Below are 24293 nucleotides of genomic sequence, written 5' to 3'. Positions count from 1 at the left end.
AATAGTCGATACACCAAAGTAGCATATTTTGGGGTGGCATGTTCTGGAATCCTTCATTAACAAGCATGTTTTGTAGAGACAATTTCACTTTTTCCTTTTCAATCTATGCCTTTTTTTTTTTTATTCAACTGAGATAGAGACAGCCAGCGAGAGAGGGAACACAAGCAGGGGGAGTGGGAGAGGAAGAAGCAGGATCCCAGCAGAGGAGCCTGATGTGGGGCTCGATCCCATAACGCCGGGATCACGCCCTGAGCCGAAGGCAGACGCTTAACCGCTGTGCCACCCAGGCGCCCCTCAATCTATGCGTTTTAATTTCTTTTTCCTTGCCTTATTGCACTGGCTAGGAATTCTGGTACATTGGTGAATAGATGTGAGAGGAGACATCCTTATTTTGTTCATAATCTTAGTGTTCAATATTTCACTACTAAGAATGAGCTTAAACATTGGGGTACATGGTTTTGCCAGCACTATCAACAATAGTCAAATTATGGAAAGAGCCCAAATGTCCATTGACTGATGAATGGATAAAGAAGATGTGATACACACACACACACACACACACACACACACACACACTGGACTATTACTTGGCAATCAACAAAGAATGAAATCTTGCCATTTGCAACACCGTGGATGAAACTAGAAAGTATTATGCTAATTGAAATAAGTCAGTCAGAGAAAGACAAATACCACATGATTTCACTCATGTGGAATTTAAGAAACAAAGCAGATCAACATAGGGGAAGGGAAGGAAAAATAAAATAAGATAAAAACAGAGAGGGAGGCAAACCATACAAAACTCTTAAATATAGAGAACAAACAGGGTTGCTGGAAGGGGGTAGGGGTAGGGCTAAATGGGGGATGGGCATTAAGGAGGGCACTTGTTGGGATGAGCACTGGGTGTTGTATGTGGGTGATGAATCATTGGATTATGCTCCTGAAACCAGTGCTGCACTGTATGTTAACCTACTTGAAATTAAATTAAAAAAAAAAAAGAAAGAAAGGTAGGAAGGAAGAAAGAAGTAAAGAAAGAAGCAAAGGAAAAGAGGATATAAAAAAGTAATGCACAGAAAAATAAGTAAATGGTTAAGAAACTTGAAAAAATAGGGGCACCTGGGTGGCTCGGTCGTTAAGGGTCTGCCTTCGGCTCAGGGCGTGATCCTTGCGTTCTGGGATCGAGCCCCACATCAGGCTCCTCCGCTGGGATCCTGCTTCTTCCTCTCCCACTCCCCCTGCTTGTGTTCCCTCTCTCGCTGGCTGTCTCTCTCTCTGTCAAATAAATAAATAAAATCTTTAAAAAAAAAATAAGAATGATCTTAGCTGTAGGTTTATCATAGATTCACTTTATCAGATTGAGAAAGTGGGCTTCTGTTCCCAATTTTCTGAGTTGTTAAAAAAATCATGAATTGGATTTTGTCTAGTGCTTTTTCTACATACATTGACACGATTATACGGATTTTCTCTTACTGTCTTAACACTGTGGGCTACATCGATTAATTTTTGTGTATTAAGACAACCTTGCATCTTGAGACAAACCACCTTTGATCGCAATGTATTCTTTTACATAGTTTCATACTCAAATATTTCATACAATGCGCAAGTCTATTAAAAAAGAGATTTCAAAATAGAGCAAGCAAACCTAGTTGTATGTCTCTTAAAATAGGGTCAGGAGGCCATAAGGGAGGAGGGATTTGTGCATGTCCTAGTCAGAGGAACCAGGAACTTCTTGCCAGCAAGCCCGGGACCAGCACTTAACTCCTTCTCACCGGAACACCTGAATTAGTTGGCTGCTTTTGCATTCATCGCTTGGAAAAGAGCCAATTCGATTTGACAAGTTTCAGCTCCTCGTTTGCATGTTAACCCAACCAACCCCAATTAACTGAGTTTCAATCCCTAGTTTGCATAGAGGACCCTTCACCTCTGTAACTCTGCCCCTTCTTTGTCTTTTTTGAAGAGTGAATCAGGTTTCCACTTGACTTCATGTCTCCTGAGTTACAATTCGAATTGCCCCAATAATGCCTGTTTGCTGAACTTTTCAGTGAATTCTTTCTTGGTTGATGCTACTCTTCAGCTTCTAAGGGAGATTTTTCTGTTTTTATAAATAAGTAAAAGGACCAGTTGAATAGTTTGGACCTTGCAAAATTCACTGAGAAAGATTAAAAAAAAACCCAAAGTAACCTGGAGTACTTAAAAGTTGGAACCTGAGCGGGGACTGTGAGGGTGGGTGATATAATAACAAATAAATAATTCACCTTAGTCCCAAGTTTCTGGCACACAGCTCCTAAAACCTTTGGAATCTCAGGAATGACAATGATGTAGCAAAGATGTTAGCCAAGCAAGGGTTCCTGAGATGTCTTTGGTGCAAAAAGGTTTTTTTTTTTTTTTTAAAGCACGGGGACAGGACTCATGGACAGAAAGAGCTGCATTGGGGTCATGATGAAGGGGGAGAGCTAGGTTCTTGTCTTACAGAGTCGAAGAATGAATCTTGTGGACAAAAAAGAGTGAGTAAAGTGATAGAGTTTTTATTAAGCAGGGGTACAGAAAAAAAAAAAGCTCTCAGGAGTGAGAGGGGCCCCGACAGGGTTGCCAATGAGGGCTTTTAGGGTTGGTCTTGTATTGAAGGCTAACCAGGGAACTTAAATCCTTTTAACATCTCTGTTGATAGTACCATTGAGTAAGGACTAGTGATAACACTTTTAATGGCTTACTTTCTTTTTAGGGTCTGGCAATTCTTTGTTGGTCACAAGTAGCTGTTATAACAAGACCCCACCTCTGGCACCTAGGGCGGGGTGGTCTGGGTTGTTCTCTTATCTCTGGTTTCCTTACACCTCCACATTTTTGTGACTTTTGTGAGCCTGATGCAGTAGCCCTCTACTTCTCTCTCCCTACCTAGCCCTGCCTGTCCCTTACTCGACGAGAACCGGCCGATTATATACTTTGAAGTTGGAAGGGGGTTAGGGAGAGTTTAAGTCTCTAAGGAATTTTGGAAGCAAAGTTTCTTGGACCTTGAAGGCACTAGCCATTGTTAGGAAAAGGTCATTTATTACTGTCTAATAAAACCTTCGTCATGAGACCCTTCAGATGTCTATTGGTGGATCAGATGCTTGGGGGATGACTGACAACATATACCTTGGGGGCAGAGATAAAGGAAGTTTCCAAAGGAATGTTCATATATTAAAGTAAACTTACAGGATCCTGGGAGTCGGTCTAAGACTGCCTTCTGCCCTTAGCAGAGTAATAACATCGAAGTGGCTGTGCTCCTAGAAGAAGGTCACTCCGTCTGCTTCAAGGACTTGGCAGTGAGCTATAGGGAGTGAGGAAATTGAATTTTTCTTTTGCCTTTGTTTCCCATATCAACAAGAGTGTCCTTTGTATGCTATCGAGAGGATTGGTGGCTGGGGGCTCCTACTTCATGTCAGGATGAGGGCTTGTCATCACACCAGAAAGACCAGGCACAATGAGAGGATTGGAGCTTTCAGTCCCACTCCTTGACCTCTAGAGATTGGGCTTAATCACCGATGGCCAATGACAGGCAATGATTGATTCATCAGTTGTGCCTATGTAACAGAACCTCCATAAAACTCCCTAAAAGATGGGGTTTAGAGAACCTCTGGATGGGTGAACCTGTCTGTGTGCTGGGAGGGTGGCATGCCCCAACTCTATGGGAAAGGAACACCTGTGCTCCAGACCCTTCTAGACCTGGTCATATGCACCTCTTCATCTCCCTGTTCATTTATAATATATTATAAAGGCCGTATCCTCTGTAATATCCTTTATAATAAACTGGTAATAGAAAGTAAAGTGTTTCCTGAGTTCTGTAAGATGTTCTGGTGAATTACTGAGCCTGAGGAGAGGTGGTGGGGATCCCCGAATGTATTGCCAGTTGGTTGGAAGTGATAACCCAGGACTTGTGGTGGGCATCGAAAGTGGGGGCAGTCTTGTGGGACTGATGCTACCCCAGGTAGATAGTGTGAGAATTGAATTGAATTATAGCATGCTTAGCTGGTTTCAGGGAGCTAGAGAAGTGGCCTTGAAAAGATAGGATGCATTTGGTGTCGGAAGAGCTGTGCGTGACCACAGTCTAGAGATGACAAAGGATCTTGAGTTCCTCCTACCTTTCCTCTCATTTTAATTCTCGTCCCTCTCACCCCCAGGCTCTATCCATTTCCCCACGACTGTGTTTGCTCCATTTTCATCAGGGTCTAGACCTCAGCTAGTTGCTGTAACCACACAAGGAACCCTTGAGCTCATCCAGTTTGATCCCATGTATGAATTCCCCTTCTAACTTCTTTGTAAGTCAGTTGGTCTCAGCTTTACCTTCCTCGGAATGTCAGCAAGGCTCCAACTATTACCCATGTCAGTAATTTGCACTTAGCATATGTTATTAAGGGCTGCGAAAGTTTTCCAGTGCCAAAGGAATGAGTTACAGAGATGGACATCCAGGCCCTGTTATGGGTGAGGAAAGAAACATTTGGGAGGTAGAGAAGTTCTTCCAGCTTCCCTAATATGAGACTAAATAAGTTGTTTCTTAGCCTGCTTATTCTTAAACCACCCTGGCCGGCCACCGGCTACTTGCGTTAACTGGCTTGGGCATTCTAGGCTTCGAATGGCTGTATTCAGGCTCCCCCTGGGCCTAAAACAAGCGTCATTTCTGTGGGAGATGTGTTTTGGACAGAACAGGGTTTACTGACGTCTCACCTCTCTGCCTTACTCAGGTCATAAAGGTTTGAAAAGGACATAAGGCTACACTTGTTATCAGCAATGGAGGAAACACACAAGAGCTTTTAAACTGGGACTGGTGCCTCACCCTCCCACCGCCCCACCCCAAGGTGCAGTTTCTATCCCCATCACGGAAATAGTCACCCCAAATACGCATTTTGTCCGGTTCCTGCTTTCCTGCTTTCTCCCACTAGGTGTCACTATACTACACAGCAATGCCGAGAAAGGACAGCAGAGCGGGACAGGCTTCCAGACTTTAGAGAAATGGTTGCATTTAGGTTAGCAGCAAAGTGGGCATAATTCGTTTATTTAATAAACTGTATCTTTAAGGGAGGAAAATCACATAAAATGAGGCCAGAGAGTGAGTTTACCGCATTCATTCACGCTCTTAAACCCAAGCAGAGAGGAGTTTAGAGTCCCTTAATGTATCTGTACAAACCCTGGCTGGATGAAATCGGCTGATGACCCTGCACGGCTAAGCGGATCTCACCTCCTGGGATGTTAAGTCTCTTTGTTGTGAGGTTGGATTACTGCGAGATCTTTTTATCACTAGAGCTGAGCTCTTGCGGCTGCTGGGGATTAGACGCAATCCTTCTCCAGCCACACTGCTTTAGCGTCCTCTCTGCTCCTGGCACCTCCTCTGTGGTCACTCTTCTGGGAAGGCAAAGATAAGATGCTGGAGATAAGGGAGGCGTGACCATGGCAGCCTCCACAGCATCTCATTTCCAACACCCAGTTGCCAAGCTGTCCCACTGGCAGTATAAAAGATCCTTCCTATTCCCTGAACATCCAGCCTCCGCAGGTTGGGCCCATGAATATCAGCTTGATCTCTAATCTAATTTAGGATATCAGGATGCTCGGTGGAAAGCAAAGCATAGCTAATTCTAGGTATCTCACAGGGTGAGTGATCACCACCTGCGAATGTATCTGAATCTAATGAAGCTAAGCCCCGCTAGGCTGACCCCTTCCGTCTCCAAGACAGGGCTCCCTGGGTACCACCATCTACCTTCCTGGGGATGATAATTTAACATCCGGGGGTCAAAAGCTGGTAGGTCAGTGATGACTCTGCATTCTGTTCTTTGACAAGGACAAGATGCCACGGACATTTGGCCTTCCTGTTGGTGCAAGGTTTAAAGCGTCATTTCAGCTAGGTCATCTGAGATTGCTGTAAGAATGTCCTGAAGTTTGTAAGCTCTCAGAAGGAGTACTGAGACTCAGCCACCACTATTAGCATCAAGCAGCATCTATAAGGTAACTCTCCGTGTCTAGTGTGGGGCTGGAGGGGGCGTGTCTTAAATGTGTTTTACACTAAATAGAACATCCCCTCTCCCACACTTCTAACCGAAATCTTAGGCAGAACCGAGGTCGCCATATACAGTTGTGCACAACTCTAGGGGGTGCTGTTTGCGTTGTTGTCTGTGTGACCAATGAGTGGGAAATACCCTTTTGATGAAAATACAAATCTGAAATCGTGAGCTGTGGTTGGAAGTTGCCCTTTTATTAGCGTCAGGATCTCAGGTCACGCAGAGAAACCGTCGAAACTTTAAGGACACTTTAATCAAACAGACCCAGACACTGATAAATAAGAATAACCGGGATCACATATTTGGGTGATCTCTGCAGAGGGGAAGAAGAGAATACCTATCAAACACACGTGGTGTCTAACCTAGCAATTCCACTTGTGGATGTCATCAGATGTCGTCTCAAACACGAAAAATGACCTGTAGACAGTTATTCATTGCTGCATTATTGGTAACAGCAAAAGGCTGGACACAACCTAAATCTCCAGTAGAGGACGAATCACACAATGGAGTGTCTGGCAGCCCTCACAAGGGAATGAAGAAGCTCTCTATACGGAGTGGTCTCCAGTACCGGGTTCCAGAAGAGCAAGGTGAAGAAATGCGTGAATAATAGGTTACCTCGAATAGCTCCGTGTATGTGTGTGTGTGTGTGTATGTGTGTGTGTGTATTTATCTGCTTGTATATGCATGAGAAATTTCCGGAAGGATACCCAAGAAACTAATAGCATTGTTTTCTCCAGGACAAGATGCTGACTGCATGGACAGAGATAGAAGGCACTTTTTGCATACCTTTGGTACCTTCTGAATTTTGAGCTACACGAATGTATTACCTAATCCAGTAACAACAATAATAGTAATATTTATAATGGCCAGATTTCTCTTGTAACTCCCCCCCCCGATGTATGATAATCATTGTAGCAGTCTAACATACAATATCCTCGCACAGGAGCCAACCCATTGCTGGTTCACTTGGGTGGTACAGCTTCTTGACTAACGTGACAGTGTAATTCAGTGCTGGTGTTAAATTCTGCCCCTGTTACTTACTAGCTGTGTGACCTAGGGCAGATTACTTAGCTTCTCTGTGCCTCAGTTCCCTGTTTAATAGATGATGACAAATCCTACTTTGAAGGGTTATTGAGAGGAGTTGATGAGTTAGGCTCTGTTAAGTGTTCAAAGAAATGTTTCAAAAGAACAAAAGAGACCGAAGAACCCCTCTGTGCCTGGCATTAGTTGTGATACGGTGGGTGTGGTGATATGATTGATAGGTCAGAGAATGTAAGGGTAGCCCTTGACACCTAGTAGCTACTTAACAAACATTCATTCCCTCCTCGCTCATGCTTAATTGGGCTGCCAGGGGCTTTATAGACTCTCTGAGCAGACTGAGTAGTAATTTTCTACTGGACATATTTGTGGTCTCTTCGTTTAGTCTGCAGATGGACCCTTTGAGCTGTCTTAGACTGGGTCACGTGCTTTTAAGATGGAGAAACTGTTTTGCTCTATTATTTTCATGTCAGTTTCTTAGGTCTGTCTAAGCAAACATTTCCATAGATGTCCCCCCCCACAAGATTTACATGGATTAAGTGGTTGCAGTGGAAATGTGCCGGGCTGTGAAATGGAAAATCTTTAGGCATAAATTGAAAGAAAGGTACAAGGCAATTATATGAATAATTCTTAGGAAAATGGAAACAAAACCAAAGATAAATAGCTAACATTTTTAGAATGTTAGGGGTCATTTATAAACTTTATCCTTAACCCCTTAGTGTTAATTACTACTATGAGTCCCAGTGTACGCTTGAGGAAATTGAGGCAACTTGTTCAAGGTTACAAAGAAATGAATGACAGAGCATTTAAACCTAAGTTGGGATAATTTCAGGTCCCAGGTTTTGTGTATATTCCTTTTCCTCAGAGCCAAATTATCATGGATGAAATTCATAAGCCTTAAGCAGAAATTGCTAATTGATTTTAGGATGCAGCTTTCTTTTTCTTTTTTTTTAAGATTTATTATTTATTTGAGAGAGAGAGAGAGAGAGAGAGCGCGCGCGTGTGCGCAAGCAGGGCAGGGAGGGGCAGAGGGAGAGGGAGAGGAGAATCTCAAGCAGACTCTCCACTGAGCTTGGAGCCCAACATCGGGCTCCATCGCACGACCTTGACATCACGACCTGATTGAAATTAAGAGTTGAACACTTAACCAACTGAACCACTCAGGTGCCCCAGGATATAGTTCCCTAAGTAAGGAAGGGACTATCATATATATATCGTTTTTTGTAATTCTTACATTTACCCTGTGAGTTAGGGATTATCTTCATCATTCATGTAAGGAATCCAAGACTCAGAGAGGTTAGATAACTTGTCCATGGTTGCACAGCAAGTAGAGAAGAAGGTGTTTAAACCAAAGTCTGTCTACTTCCATAGTCCTCAGACTTATAATTTTTAAGAACTTCAAGTTATCTTTAGTCTCGTCTTGTTTTCTCTCAACCGCTTTGCTGAGGCACAAGTTCAAAGAATGTTTTATGCAGGGTCCCTGAAATTGGTCTCATGGGATCCTGTTTCTCCTTGTCTAATGCCCATGTGACTCAAAGTAAAAAATAAACCGTCGCATTGAGATAAATCTCTAGATTCTGTCTCCTCTCTCTTGAGCTGATATATTTCTCTTTAGAACATACATTTGTGACATGATTCTTAAAACAATGCAATAGTTTCCACAGTTCTTTCTAGTCTATGTTGTCAGCGCCTCAAATTAGGAGGAACACAGAATTCCTCTCAGATCAGGCGTATCTGATCGGGTTTGTATGGACTTCCTTCACACAGCTGTTTGCAGCCCGATTCTCCCTGTCTGAGCACACAGCCCCTGAGGGGACTGACGAGTGACAGGAGAGACCCTCTGAGGCACCCTCGCTCAGAGGATGCTCTGGGGGAGAAGTCCCTGAAGGGGTGGAGGGAGACTGGCGTGGTGGCTGGAGCTCTGGGCTCTGGACTGAGCTTCGCCATCATGGTTCTGGGACTCCGTAGCCGGAGACTGAGGTTGGGTCAGGTGGTCTGTAAAGCAGGTATGAGTCCAGGACCTGGATCGTGGCGTCTCACGGAAGGGGGAGGAATTCTTCCCATATAATAACTGAGTGCTTGCCATGCATCAAACAAAATGCTGAGCACAGTTCAGGGACAATTGATATAATCCTCATCACCACCCTATGAGGGAAGCTCTGTTAGTACCCTTATTTCACAGATGAAAAATCTGAGACCCCGAGAGTTTCAGTCATTTCACCCAATGTCCCATGGCCAACAAGAGGCAGAGTGAGGATTCAAACCCAGGCCAGCTGGCACTGGGGCCATGCACCTTAACGATCTAGCTCTAGGGCCCCAAAGAGGATAGAATTACCTATCATTCCACTGCCTGGAGCGAGCCCATTGTTTGTGCAAATGCATTCACATGCGTACAGTAGACAAAACCCGGGTCCTCCCATGTGTGCTGTTTGTAATAGTTCTTTCTCTTAACAATATGCTCACAAGTTTATCTCCATTTTTAAGGTAAATCCCTCACTCCCCTCCCGTGGGGTTCTTCCTGTACAACGAGGCAGACTGAGGGGTGGAATGCTGAGAAGGGCACAAGAGCAGCACAGGACTCCTGCTAACGATATGCACTAGAGCCTTTCAATGACCCCCAAACAGCCAGATCCTATTCAGCAAAGGGAGTGAAAAAGAATTTTCTTGGCTTTGTTTTGCAGCTTCCATTAGCTTAACTGTCACCAAGAACAATGCTGAGTCAGGGCCTGAATTATCTTTTTCTCTGCTTAGGTTCTTGCCTTTGGCTTGCTGCCCTTCTCTGCGCTGCAAGGGATGAAGACAGGTCTCCACCTCATCCGTCTCCCAAGAACGCTGTTAGGTATTATATATAATTGAATGGGGAGCAACATAACATATGAGTTAGAGGGATGCGTTCCAGTCCTCGTTCCAACCACTGTCGAGCGGTGTCCTTGAGCCTTGGTCTCTTCATGCATTCAGTACAGATCCTGGGACTGCCTCCCTCCTAGGGCCATTGTCAGGGTGGGATGAGAAAGGCCTGGAGGGTGCTTGGCACAGTGCCAATACACCAGTCCCACATTTGGCTGTGAGATTCCACTTCTGTGCCCTTCTGGGCCGCCTGGCATCATGCTGCTGTTCCCAAGCCGCTTGGTAAGGATCAGTCTGTCCAGACAAACCTCACCACACAGGCCCTGGGGAACTCCGGGTCTTGTGACCTATGGGCTCCCTGAGGACAAGGGCATTGCTCTCCCTTTCTCAAATGTCCTGAATTATCTAGGGGAGACCTGTCCTCGTCTTCATCAGGAATTTGTCCAGAGCGACAAGGTATAGGACCTCTTCTCGAGAGATGTATCAGCATCTCCTCCCCACCCCCGCCCCAGCACCGCCCCCCCTCCCCCGCCTTTTCCCCACTTGCTCTTTCCCTCCAAGCCTTGGGAATTTTGATCTAGCCTGGAGCAGGGGAGGGTGAGTGCTATTGGACAGAATAAGCCATTCCTTCATTCCCTACCATACAGTCTGGTAAATCTTTTGACTAATTTAAGGAGACATTTTTGAAACTCAGAAGCCAAACATCGATTTCTATATTTATTACGTTCTACTACTTCAAAATGGTACCCTGACATAGTAGCAGGGCTTTATTTTATGGACAATGCTAAGCGACTCACTATTTTTGGTTGCCTGGCTAATATCTGTATAGTTTGGCTTTAGAATTTTCGTGTGAACACCGCCATGAGGAGCCTGTGAACTCCTCAATCTTTGGCAACCAGCATAGTATCTGGTACACAGTAGGCACTTCATACATGCCTGTTGAATGACAGCCTACCTAAACCAAGAGATATACCGCTCCCACGCGTTAAATGTGGTTTTTAAGGTCCTCAATGGTAGTTTCTGTGCACAAAAGAGATTATTGATAAGTAGCATTGATTTTTAATCTTTAATATATTAAAGTTGGAATTTAAAAAACCCGTTGTATTTCTTAGGCTTTTAAGTTTATATTGTGAACCTTATTTTGCATATAACCTAGAAAGTCACTTTTAAGGGGCCTTTGATTAGTGTTTGGTCCTATTTACAAACTCGGTTAAACTCCTTTTAAACTGCTTTTAGGGGTGCCTGGGTGGCGCAGTCGTTAAGCGTCTGCCTTCGGCTCAGGGCGTGATCCCAGCGTTATGGGATCGAGCCCCACATCAGGTTCCTCTGCTATGAGCCTGCTTCTTCCTCTCCCACTCCCGCTGGCAGTCTCTATCTCTGTCAAATAAATAAATAAAATCTTTAAAAAAAAGTAAGTTGCTTTTATAAATTTAATGTATTCAATTTCCTTTTAAGTACTATAACTGTCTGACTTAACAAAATCTTTCTTGAATACTTATATAACTCTTATAAATCTAATACATTAAACTTATAAATATGGTAAGCCTTCAGTTCTATTAAATTATTCAGTTCCATAATAAACTTACTATGATTTGAACTTAACATCACAAGCCTAAATCAAGTACACGTTTTAAATTAGAATCACAAGAATGACCTTTTGCTTCATTAGGCCAAATTCTCTTAAACATAAATACATAGGGGCGCCTGGGTGGCACAGCGGTTAGGTGTCTGCCTTCGGCTCAGGGCGTGGTCCCGGCGTTGTGGGATCGAGCCCCACGTTGGGCTCCTCCACTGTGAGCCTGCTTCTTCCTCTCCCACTCCCCCTGCTTGTGTTCCCTCTCTCGCTGGTTGTCTCTATCTCTGTCAAATAAATAAATAAAATCTTTAAAAAAAAAACAAAACAAAAAAACATAAATACATAAAAGGCCCAAAATGCACAGACCTCTTAACCTGAAAATATTAATACTATACATTTGAAATTCTTAAATATTTCTGTAGTTATTTAAAAATCATCCCAGAGTTAAAAGATGGTGGTGCACCAAGAAAGTAGCCATGCCATCCCGAACAACTTTCTTTGTCTTTTTTCTCCTCTATACATCTCTTTTCCCAACCAACCTGACCACATTTCAATGCGAACCTTGCCATCAAGTGCCTCAGTGACCTTCACAAAATCTACTTCCCTCTTAGGGTTTCTGTTCTCTTTATCTATAAAAAAATAGATAGAGTTAGCTTAGATGATCTCTAAGGTCTTTTTTTTTTTTTTAAAGATTTTATTTATTTATTCGACAGAGATAGAGACAGCCAGCGAGAGAGGGAACACAAGCAGGGGAAGTGGGAGAGGAAGAAGCAGGCTCCCAGCGGAGCAGGGAGCCTGATGTGGGGCTCTATTCCAGGACCCTGGGATCATGACCCAAGCCAAAGGCAGACACTTAACAACGGAGCCACCCATGCGCCCTGATCTCTAAGGTCTGAACCATCAAATTCTGGAATTTGTATTTTTCTGTGTATTTACAAGTATGGTTTTCCGTTTAGGCTAATAAGAATGCAGAAAACTACTAAAAATTGGAGCATATACTGCCCACAAAAAGCCCCCATCACAGAGAATGCTCCTATTACGCATATTATGTTTGCAGTCTGCTCCTGCTCAATGACACCTATTTGGTTGCATGGACCCTAATGGTTTTTGGGCTTTTTGACCTCAGAGCACAGTCAAGAAGTCACATGGGAGAACACTTAGGAAGAGTTTTAAAACCAAGAGATCCATTTGTAAAGTATATGTTCCACTTTATTTTGCACATCATGTCCTTGGTAGATGGGTCATGTCATTGCTATGACTTCTGAGAACTGGACTGAATGAACATTGTCATGCCTGCCATTTGATGCCTGGTTTCTCTACCAGCATATTGAGTAATAAATGAATGAGAGGCAGTATGTATAATAGTAAAGGTTGGGGATATGAATTGGACCTTCTTTTGTTTAAATCCAAGATCCACTCCTTAAAACCACGCAACTTTGAAGGCCAATTTTATAAAAACAAATTTGATAACTTGGATGAAATGGACAAACTCCTAGATAGACACAAACTGACTAAAGAAGAGATTTTTAAAAACTAAATGGACCTTTAATAAGTAAATAAATTGAATGAGTAATTAAAAATCTTTGCACAAAAAAGTCCTAAGATGGATGGTTTCACTGGTGAATTTTATTAAATTTTCCTGTTTGAAGAAAAAATAATCCCAGAACTGCACAAACTCTTCCAGAAAATAGAGGACAATGAAATCTTCCCAACTCACTCTATGAGACCAGTATCACACAGATGCCATGGCTAGACAGAGACATCATAAGAAAGGAGAGCTAAAGACCAATACTGCACATAAATACAGATGTGAAAATCTTCAACAAAATATTAGCTGAATCCAACAATATAGCAAAAAGATTATGCACCGTGATCAAGTAGGATTTATCCCAGGAATGCAAGGTTGGCTTAACAACTAAAAATCAACTAAGGTAATACACCAAAAACCACATGATCATCTCAGTAGACACAGAAATGGCATTTGCCAATATTCAATACCTATTTGTGATTAAAAAAAAAACAAAACCTCTTAGCAAACCTAGAATATAAAGGAATTTCTTCAATGTGGTAAAGGGCTTTTATGAAAAACCTACATTGAAAAATCACACTTAATGGTGAAAGATTGAATGCTTTCCTCCTAACATGAAGACCAAAGCAATGATATCTGTTGTCACCTTTTTTATTCAACATTATATTGGAGGTTCTAGCCAGTGAAATCATGCAAGAAAAAGAACTAAAAGACATGCAGATTAGAAAGGAAGAAGTGAAATTGTTTTTATGGACAGATGATCTGACCCTGTATACAGAATATTTTAAATCAGCACATGTTCTCCACACACACACACACACACACACACACACACACACACACACAGTATTGGAACTATAAACAAGTGGAGCAAGGTTGCAAGATACAAGATCAATGTACAGAAAGCAATTGTATTTGTGTATACAAGGAAGCAGTGAGCAATCCAAAAATGAAATTAAGAATATAAGTTAGTATCAAAAATAGTAAAATACTTAGCAATAAATTTTTAAAAAGACATTTAAGAGTTGTATGCTGAAAATAACAAACTTCACTGAAGAAAATTACAGAAGACTTAAGTAAATGGAGAGACATTTCATGTCCATGGATTGGAAGACACAATATTGTTAAGATGTCAATTATCTCTAAATCGATCTGTAGATACAGTGCAATCCTTGTCAAAATCCCAACATACTTTTTGGGGGCAAAATTGACAAAGGGATCCTAAACTTGATATGGAAATACTTAGACTAGCCAAAGCAATTTTGAGAAAGAAGAATGAAATTGGAGGATTTTCATCTCCCTATTTCAAAACTTACTATTATGCTGCAGTTATCAATATACTGTGATATTATCATAAGGATAGATATAGAAATCAAACGAATAGAATTGAGAGTCTAGAAATAAATCTTTATCTCTATAGTCAATTGATTTTTTTTTTAACGAATGCCAAGGGAATTTACTGGAGAATGGATAGTCTATTCAACAAAAGGTGCTAGGATAAGTAGATATCCACATGCAAGAGATAAGCTCAGACTTTCACCTCATACCATACATAAAAATTAACTTAAAATGGATTATAGACATAAATGTAAGAGTTAACACAATAAAACTCTTAGAAAAAAACATGCAAAAGGATGAAAAAACAGGAATCGGACTTGGAGAAAATATTGGCAAAACACATATCCAGTCGAGGACTTGTATTAAGAATTTACAAACATATAAGCACAATTGAATTATAGGATAAATAACCAAATCAAAAAAGAAAGGGCAAATGATGTAAACAGGCATTACGCAAAAAAAAAAAAAAAAAAAAAAAAAAAAGGAATGACTAAGGACATGAAAAGATGCTCAACATGATTCGTCATTATGGAAATGCAAATAAAAACCACAATGAGTCCCATTCGCACTCACTAGAATGGCGGTAAGAAAGAAGACAGCAACAAATGCTGGTGAAGGTGTGGAGAAATAGGAACTCCCCTACACTGCTGATGGGCATCTGAAATAGTACAGTCACTTTAGGGGCGCCTGGGTGGCTCAGTCGTTAAGCGTCTGCCTTTGGCTCAGGGCGTGATCCCAGGATCCTGGGATCGAGCCCCGCATCAGGCTCCTCCTCCTCTCCCACTCCCCCTGCTTGTGTTCCCTCTCTTGCTGGCTGCCTCTATCTCTGTCAAATAAATAAATAATCTTTAAAATAGTACAGTCACTTTGAAAACATTTTGGCAGTTTCAAAAAGATAAACATAAAACCACTGTAGAATACGCAATTCCACTCCTAGGTAGAGAGAAAGGAAAAGAAAAATGAAAACATAAGTCCACATAAAGACTTACGCATGAATGTTCACATCTGTGTTTTTCATAATAGCTCTGAATTGGAACAACCAAAACATCCATCAGCTGGAGAGTGAATAGACAAAAAATATAAATATGTGTGTACATATACATATATATACATATATATGTCTTTTTTGGTAAAAAAAATATAGTGTATATATACACACACACACAATGGAATACTGTTCAGCAATATAAAATAATGAACTACTGACATAGGCTAAATGTAAGTGAACCTCAAAAACCTTATGCCACGTGAAAGAGGCCGGACACAAGAGACCACGTAGGGCGTGATTTCATTTACAAGAAACGCTCAGAAACACAGAAACAGAAAATAGATTCGTGGTTGCCTGTGGCTCAGGATACGGACAAGGATTAACTACAAATGGGCAGGAGGGATCTTATTGGGAGGATGAAAATGTTCTGGAATATTATGGTGGTGGTTGTACCACTTTGTAAAGTTAACTAAAAATTATTGAATTGTACACTTGACTGGAGAGAATTTTATATGTGAAATATACCTCAGTAAGGTTGTTTAAGAAAAAGCATGTGACTTTGGGCAGGATAGTATGCTTTAGCTTTTCATCTGTGAAATGAGAACAATGAGAGTATTAACCTTGCAGATTGTTGGACAGATCCAACGAGAAAATATATATGTAATGTTTAAAGTTAGAGTGCCTGGTGTATAGTAAACACTCATTTAAATATTAGTTTCTATGATCATTTTGAAACATCAGAACAAGGGAACAAGGGTCTGAAAGAATAAGTTTGTTTCTTTTATAGATGATACTGGTATATTAAAAACCACTTGAAGAGACAGGCAGGAAACTTAAATGCCTATTACTAAGTGAAAGAAGCCAATCTGGAAAGACTACATACTGTCTAATTCCAACCACATGACATTCTGGAAAAGGCAAACTGTAGAAATATCAGTGGTTGCCAGGGGGTGGAGGGTGGGGAAAAGGGGATGAATCAGTGGACCACAGAGGATTTTTTTAGGGCAGTGAAAATACTCTGTACGTATGATCCGTCATAATGGTGGGTCCATGTCATACATTTGTCCAAGCCTATGGGATGTACAACACAAGAGTGCACCGTAATGTGAACTGTGGATTTGGGGGATATGATGTCAGTGTCGATTCATCAGTTGTAACAACTGTACCACTCTGGTGGGGAAGACTGATGGCAGGAAAGCCGAGCATCTGTAGAAAGGGCAAAGGTATGTGGGAATTTTATACCTTCCTCTCAATTTTGCTGTGAACCTAAAACTATTCTTAAAGAGTAAAGTCTAAATAAAAAAAAAAAACAACTCCAAAACCCACATATCTTTTTTTCCCCAACACTAAACTTTCTGTCTGTAGCATAGAACAACTGTTAAGTGAGGAACGAACACTTGTGGGAAACATAAAATTTGGCTTAACAGATCAAATAGATAAAAAATGCCGTTTCAGGAATAATGAAACCAGAATCCATCATTTCCATCGATGAAATTCCAACCTAGGTAAAGTGAAAGATTTCGTTAGCTAAAGTAAACTTCCATCAAGACCCAGTAAATGTTCCTGTTTTTGTCTAAAACATTGAAGTATGCAAAACACTCATAAGGTTCCTGAGTCCAAAACTACCCAGTAAAATAGTTCTAGAAGTCTGGCTTCTATCCCCATCCCCATTTACTCTACCTTGTCCCCTTCTTTCTTCTCTAGGTAATCATTTAAATAATTTTTTTTGGATTATTCTATTTCAATTATTCATTTTCACTTCAATTATTTCATTTTTTGAAAACATAAGAAAACATGTATATTTTATTTTTTTCCTCCTCCTTTCTTGCCGAAAGATACCACACTATACACCTTGTCCCCTGCTCCTTTTGTTGCCCTTAACAATATATCCTAGTGATTATGCTATGGGGGAGACAGGTGCCCGTTCCTTTGTCACTGGCATACTACTCTGGGGCGTGGAGGCACCATGTTCCTTGCTTGTGATGATTTAGATTGTTTCCAGTCTTTTGAAATTATACATAACGCTGCAATGCATAGCCTTGAGGTTGCAGTAAATTTAAGGTGTGAACTACGAACATCCCTTGGCATCTGAATACGTTGTCCTTTGGCAAGCCAAGCCAGCTGTAGCTTATATAACAGACCCAGTACTGTTTGTGAGGAAATTCCACTTGGGGTACGTGTTGATTCGAATCACTTTAAAATTATTCATTTTTTCTAAGCTCCTAAAATATTTTGGGAACGAGTCCTTGAGAGCAAATGCCACTTCGTATTAACTATCATAGGCAAATATTGAATTGTTTAATACCTACAACCAAATTGCTTGACTATCTTTAATATTTCTGGGAATTTCCATTTTATTGTACTAGTTATCAGCTCCGAACTATCTTTCACTTGCTAAGGTGTGGAAATTTGGGGTCTAATAAAATGAATCAAGTCAAACGTCAAGTATTTGGAGTTTGACAGAGCCTTAGATAGATTTTGCAAAGACTTTCAAATATCTTGAGTCTTTTACAAACAGGATATTTTTAACTTTTAGTGATTTTTTAGGAATAGGGTATCTGTGACCACTAGAGAAAAATTAGGAAGTTCAGAGAAGCAGAAGGGAAAAAAAAAAAACAACAAACTGCCTATAATCTTAACCGCAAAGATAACCAATATTAGCGTTTGGAAATCCCTGTAGACATTTTCAGTGAGTGTAAACAGCCTCCCTCCCCTGACATACATGCATATGTAATTTCTTCATCTCTTACAAGGAAATTTCAACTTTTCTATTTATTTGCCATTATCCTTTAACTTTGCTGTTTGCTTTGCCCACCATATAAATGTTTTTTCTCTTTCTCCATCAAAGTTAGTCACTTTGCAATTCTCGCTATAGTGTTTACCTTAGAAACAGAAAATCAAGTTGTTTTTTTTCCTGGATGAATAAGTTAAAAGTCTGCAAGATTTGTTTCCATGGTGTTCCAAGCCCTTGAACTGCCTGCCCTCTGTGTGTTTGCCCAGGGCAGTTTACTGACTCCTAAAAAGACATAAGCATATGAGACGAGGTGGAGCCCTGTCCTTGGAGAGACTGTTTATGCAGAAATGAAAGTCAAGCAGATGCTCCCTGTTCATTATTCTGCTATTCAAAATATTTGTTGGGGGAAAAAAAACCCCACAATTCTTTCAAGTGCTTCTGTGATCGTGATAGCTTTATATCTTACTCTAACTACTGACATTGCATATCTAAAACCTGAAACGTTTAAGTACCTGGATGTTTCAGCGTCATGTCCCCAAAATAATTTCTGATAATGAACTGAATTTAAAATTTTCTACGTGGATGGATTTTGACATTTTGTACCCTAGAGTTGTGTATCTGGGGTGAAGGTGGAACATTTTTCCCTGCCATGGGTCATTGAAATCAAAGGTCACATGAAAGTAACTTAACATTGTGTCTTACCTTTTTCTTTTTTTTAGAGAGAAAGAAGGACATAAGAAAGATAAAACTACCTGATTATTTATTTAGTAAGTGGAAACAGAGAACTTCATTCGTAATGACTTTAAATTTTAAATAATGCCTTTATGTCATGTTTTAGTTAGGTAAACAGGTGGTAAAATGGCCGTGGGGTAAACGTAGTCAGAAGTTGGGGGAAAATAAGGAGATAGGGAAAAAGAACAAAAAGGAGGAGGGAAAGGTGAAGAAGACAGATAAGAGGGGAAGAGGGTAGGGAGACAGAGCCGAAACACCATACTCCAAAGCAAGAGAGGAACACCTGCAGAGCAGAAGACATTGGTTATGAAAGTCAGTTCGAGGGCTATTGGGCAGCACCTATCAGATATTTGCGTTCCTAATTCTCCGACCCAGCAGTAGCACTTCTGGGTATCTCTACTCCAGAAATACTTACTCATACAAGGATGTTTACGGCAGTGTACTTACAACAGCAAAAAAACTGCAACAGCAAAAAATGGTACACAAAATGTGGCACAGCGGGAAAAATGTTTAAATAGCTAAAAGAATGCTTATTCGGTGAAATTCTAGGCAGTCTTCAAAAAGAGTAAGGAAGAGTTATGTGTACTGATGTGGAAAGATAGGCACAGGGATCAAGCAGAAATAGCAGATCAGATGCTGTGTGATTCCGGTTTTGTGAAAACAAAAAGTGCGTGCATGTGAGTGCACGTCCAAGCACAGTCTAGATGGATACATGCTAAACTGTAGATAGCGTTGGACGGGAAAGTTTGAATTTTGCAACGATATTTATCAGTCTCCGAGAAGATGAAAATGAGAGAATAAGTCATGTGTCTGGATGCATTGAGAAGAGATTTTGCAGCTGAGAAAGAGTCGTAGGAGTCCAGACAGATTCAGTGTAGGGCTGAGCCAAACCTGTGGCTCTCTGGGTCCCCTTTCTCATGGACACCGTCGAGCCCACTGGACAGGCAGCCCGGACCTATGTAATTCTGTTTTTGGATATTAGCAGACTAGTTTTTTTTTTTTTTTAAAGATTTTATTTATTTATTTGACAGAGACAGAGACAGCCAGCGAGAGAGGGAACACAAGCAGGGGAGTGGGAGAGGAGGAAGCAGGCTCATAGCAGAGGAGCCTGATGTGGGGCTCGATCCCATAACGCCGGGATCACGCCCTGAGCCGAAGGCAGACGCTTAACCGCTGTGCCACCCAGTCGCCCCAGCAGACTAGTTTTATTACAATTGTGGGATTTGGGGGTGAGTCTCTGAAGGAAAGGAGATTTCCTCATCTACCATTTGAGGATAATAATAATCCTTGCCATCAAGGATTATTTTGAGTGTTAAATGTAGTAATACATAAAAAAAATACCTAGCTCAGTGCCTGGGACATGGTCAGGATTCATAAATGGAAGCCACTACTGCTATTAATATTTTAGAAAGATTCAGGGTCAAATTCCCATTTTTTTAAGGCCTTCATTTTCTTTATTTACGCTTCCTACTCTTGAAGTATTTGAAAGCAATTTGATATATGGAATTGGAAGTACACAAAATACCTAAGATTTTATGCTAAGCCATCACAGCTTATGTTCTAAGTCTGTATGAAGAAGAATCTTTTGTTCATTTTGACCTCCCTCTCATCACAGCCCAATTACTTATCTGATCATTTGTTATTAGTCATTAAGGCAGCCCCCCAAATTATCTAGTCCTTTCCTGAGCATAGACTTTTAATTTTAAAATGTCTTATATAATTTTTGGACACTTATTAGCAACAAAACCCATAAGATACCTAGGAATAAACCTAACTAAAGAGGTAAAGGATCTATACTCTAGAAACTACAGAACACTTATGAAAGAGATTGAGGAAGACACAAAAAGATGGAAAAACAGGCTATGCTCATGGCTTGGAAGAATAAACATTGTCAAAATGTCTATGCTGCCCAGAGCAATCTACACTTTCAATGCCATTCCGATCAAAATACCATTGGCATTTTTCAAAGAGCTGGAACAAATGATCCTAAAATTTGCATGGAACCAGAAAAGACCCTGAATCAAAAAGGGAATGTTGAAAAAGAAAAACAAAGCTGGGGGCATCATGTTGCCTGACTTCAAGCAATATTACAGAGCTGTGATCGCTAAGACAGCATGGTATTGGCACAAACACAGACACACGGACATATTTGTTATTTTTAAATGAAACAACTTTCGACACATTACATTCATTCCGAGAGATGGCATTAGGCCACGTTCTTGTGTCCGCTCTCTTGGGGAGAATTCATGCACTTACACCTTCTTCAAACCTTTTTATAATGGCTTCGTAATGACAAGCGATGCTTTTTCAATGTGTTGCTTACCAAAATGGAGTAACGCTGACTTGCAGTTTTTATGAATTTTGCTAGTTCCTCAATGCTTCAACTTCAACCAGCAAGTAGGAAGGAAAAGTTCAAATCACACAAACAGCGGGTTCAGCGGTAGAAGTTCTGAAAAACAGGCAGCATTTACACAGGGTTATAGGAAGGAGGCTGTTGTGTTCCTGCTCAGATTTATTAATCATTTCATTTAATCATGAAGAAGACTAGGTGCTTGGAAAAACGAATGCCCTTCAGTGGAGAAATGTAAATAGTACACTTGTACTTCTGAAACAATTTGTTTCCAACAAAGGACTAAGGATTCCCCTAAGTGTAACAATTATCCAGTACCCTTTCTCCAATATTATCAACATCAGATGTGTTATCATTGGTTCTATGCCTAATAGGGGCTGGTTCTCGCCTCCTGCAATCCTATTCCCACCCACTCCATAACCACACCCCTGCATTCTCCCCCACCACCCTCACTCCTAGGCATCATTAATCATTTAGTAACTCTTTTCCCACTGAGCTAAGCATGATCTCAGAATCCCTTTAAATAGGGGAGCTCCTGGGGCTCCTGGGTGGCTCAGTCAGTTAAGCATCTGCCTTTGGCTCAGGTCATGATCCCAGGGTCCTGGGATCGAGTCCTGCATCAGGCTGCCTGCTCAGCGGGGAGCCTGCTTCTCCCTCTCCCTCTGCTACTTCCCGTGCTTGTGCTCCTTGTACTCTCTCTGACAAATAAATAAATAAATTCTTAAAAAAAAATAAAACAAAACAGGGAGCTCCCGGGATCCACTTGCAGTCAGCTGCCACAGGGGAGGAAACCCCTCAAACTTCCAAGATTTATCAAATACTGACAGCATATCTAGCCAGGTCAGGCAGCTCAGCCCCCAAAGCAGTTAGTTCATTAAAAAAAATAGCCAAATTATTTTGGGCACAATGTAAATAAAAATAGTTAATTTGGGGCAAAGATGTTTACTTTTCAAACCAGTGTTTCAGCACAACATGGGTAAAGTTTGAACAACAAACTCTATCATTAAATACAATGTATGAGTCGCATTACATGAAGTAAAGTTAATTGAGAAACAGCTGATGTTTAAGCAGGATCTTATCAGCAAGTGTGAACGTGTCCAAAACTTCCGTTGCTTTGAAACCGATTGCTCGCTGACCTTCGTTCTTTGCTGTCCTCCTGGTGTGTAGGATAGTTGTTCTTTTCCGTCGCATGAAAATTCATCACCATGTCCCAGCGTTGTGGCAGATGGGCGATCTGTGGCCCGGCATCTTTTTTGGAGATCTTCCCTGTCTATTCACTGCTGCCGAGTAGTTTTACAATGTGGGTTCATTGAGTATGGATGGGGAAATAAATCTGACCCTCACGCTGGACACCAATCACAGGCATAAAAATACCTTCGATCCACCTCGAGCAGCCTGGTGTATGGTACGCACTGCGCGGCTGGTTCGTGCAAGCACACCCTGAACGCTCCTGTTCGTGACTCTCTTGAGAATGTAGAGATTCCGTCCTCCTGCTGTATCCCCGTCAAGCAGAACGTGCAGAAGATCGTGCTGTTCAGTGTTCAAGGTCGGGCTCTGGAGTGGTGTTCTCCTTTGTAACAGGGTGTTCGGATGGCAGGCCTTGACCTCCTTGGCATGCTGGCTGTGCAAGGAGGGGAAGGGCGAGAGGTAGTTGCTACGCTAGTTGCTATGATAGAAAAACTTGCTCCACAGAGATCCCAGGAACCGATGCTTTGTCCAGTCAGCTGCTCCTGGGCTCCCTGTACAGGAGTAAGTTCCCCCAACAAACCTATGTCTCCATCACTGTCTCTTAGTCTTTCTTTGGCCTTACCAGACCGTCCTCCACCTGGGCTTAAGGGTCTGCTGGGGTGCGGCTGCACATATGGTCAAGGTAATGGCACATGGGAGCTATGGAATGTGCTGTCCTTTTCTTCCAACCCTCTGTTGACTTTGTACTAGGATTTGCAGCAATTGGCAATCTCCTAGACTGGACCCCTGGGGATTCAGAATCCCCGCTGTCCCCCTTTTGCTATGCCCTCTCAGTCTCCTTTGATAGGGACAGAAACAGAGTTGGGGAGGCCAGGGGTGCGACTATTCCCCCAGCACCGTCTCTAAGACTTGAGACAATGGGGAAAAGACACGAACAGGAACAGTATGAAATAAACACATGAAATGAAGAGAAAAGATCTTCAAAAGAGGGGTTCCATTTTTAGATGCTTGCTTCTTTACTGACCACCGGGGCCTGTCCCTGTCCCCAGGGGCCCCACCCCAGGGCATAGTCACTTTAGTCTTAGCCCCTGGCTATGCCTTTGATTGACCTTTTTGTGTGAATGTGCATGACCTGCTTATTCATGAACTTGAGACCTGCCGCAGGTGTAGACGTGGTCCCGCAGATCTGGGTACTCAGCGCACTGAGTACATGCCTTCTGGAAGAGCCGCTGATTCCTCTCTTTTTCCCTGCCCCCTAAGGTGCCCTGACGGCCTAAGGCTTGAAGAGGGCACCCCAGCTGGTGGTTTTCCAGGACAGCTCAATTCCTCAGGCAATGCAGGTCATGTATGACAAGTCATTCTCTCTTATTTTGAAAATTAGAGAAGTTTCTATTAAAGTAAATTTCATGCAACAGGACTTTTGATCTACATTGTCTCTTAATCGTGTGTTTGATAAATAATTAATGGCTCATTCACACTAGTCAATGATTACTAATGCTTCATTTGCATGTGGAATTAATATTCCATATGATTGGTCCAATCATTTGATCCTAAGCCAACAGGAGGAGGCATGTTGATTTGAGCAGAAGTTTGGGTTGCAATGGGATCAACTCCTGGGCTAGTATTTGTATTTTGATGCTCTCATGGCCAGTGCTGGGGGCATGGAACAAGGACAAATTGTTCTTTTTGGGGGGATAAAAAATGTAATAACAGACTTGTCCTGGATATCAGGTGCCTTGAAGATTATTCTATCATTCAACAAGTATTTATTAGATTCCTACTGTATACATACCACTGTGCCCAGGGCACCTGTGCCCAAAGCACCAGCTATCCTAATGGTTGTTAGGAAGACAGTAAAGAAAACAAAAATTTAACCCCACTTTAATATGGAATTGGTTTCTAGATCCCAATCACAGACTGTTGTCAGTGCTTTGAAGTCCCCTGGTTGCTG

This window comes from Ursus maritimus, unplaced genomic scaffold (genome assembly GCF_017311325.1).
Source record: "Ursus maritimus isolate PB19 unplaced genomic scaffold, ASM1731132v1 scaffold_14, whole genome shotgun sequence".
Taxonomy (NCBI): domain Eukaryota; kingdom Metazoa; phylum Chordata; class Mammalia; order Carnivora; family Ursidae; genus Ursus; species Ursus maritimus.
Note: the sequence above shows the minus strand (reverse complement) of the source record.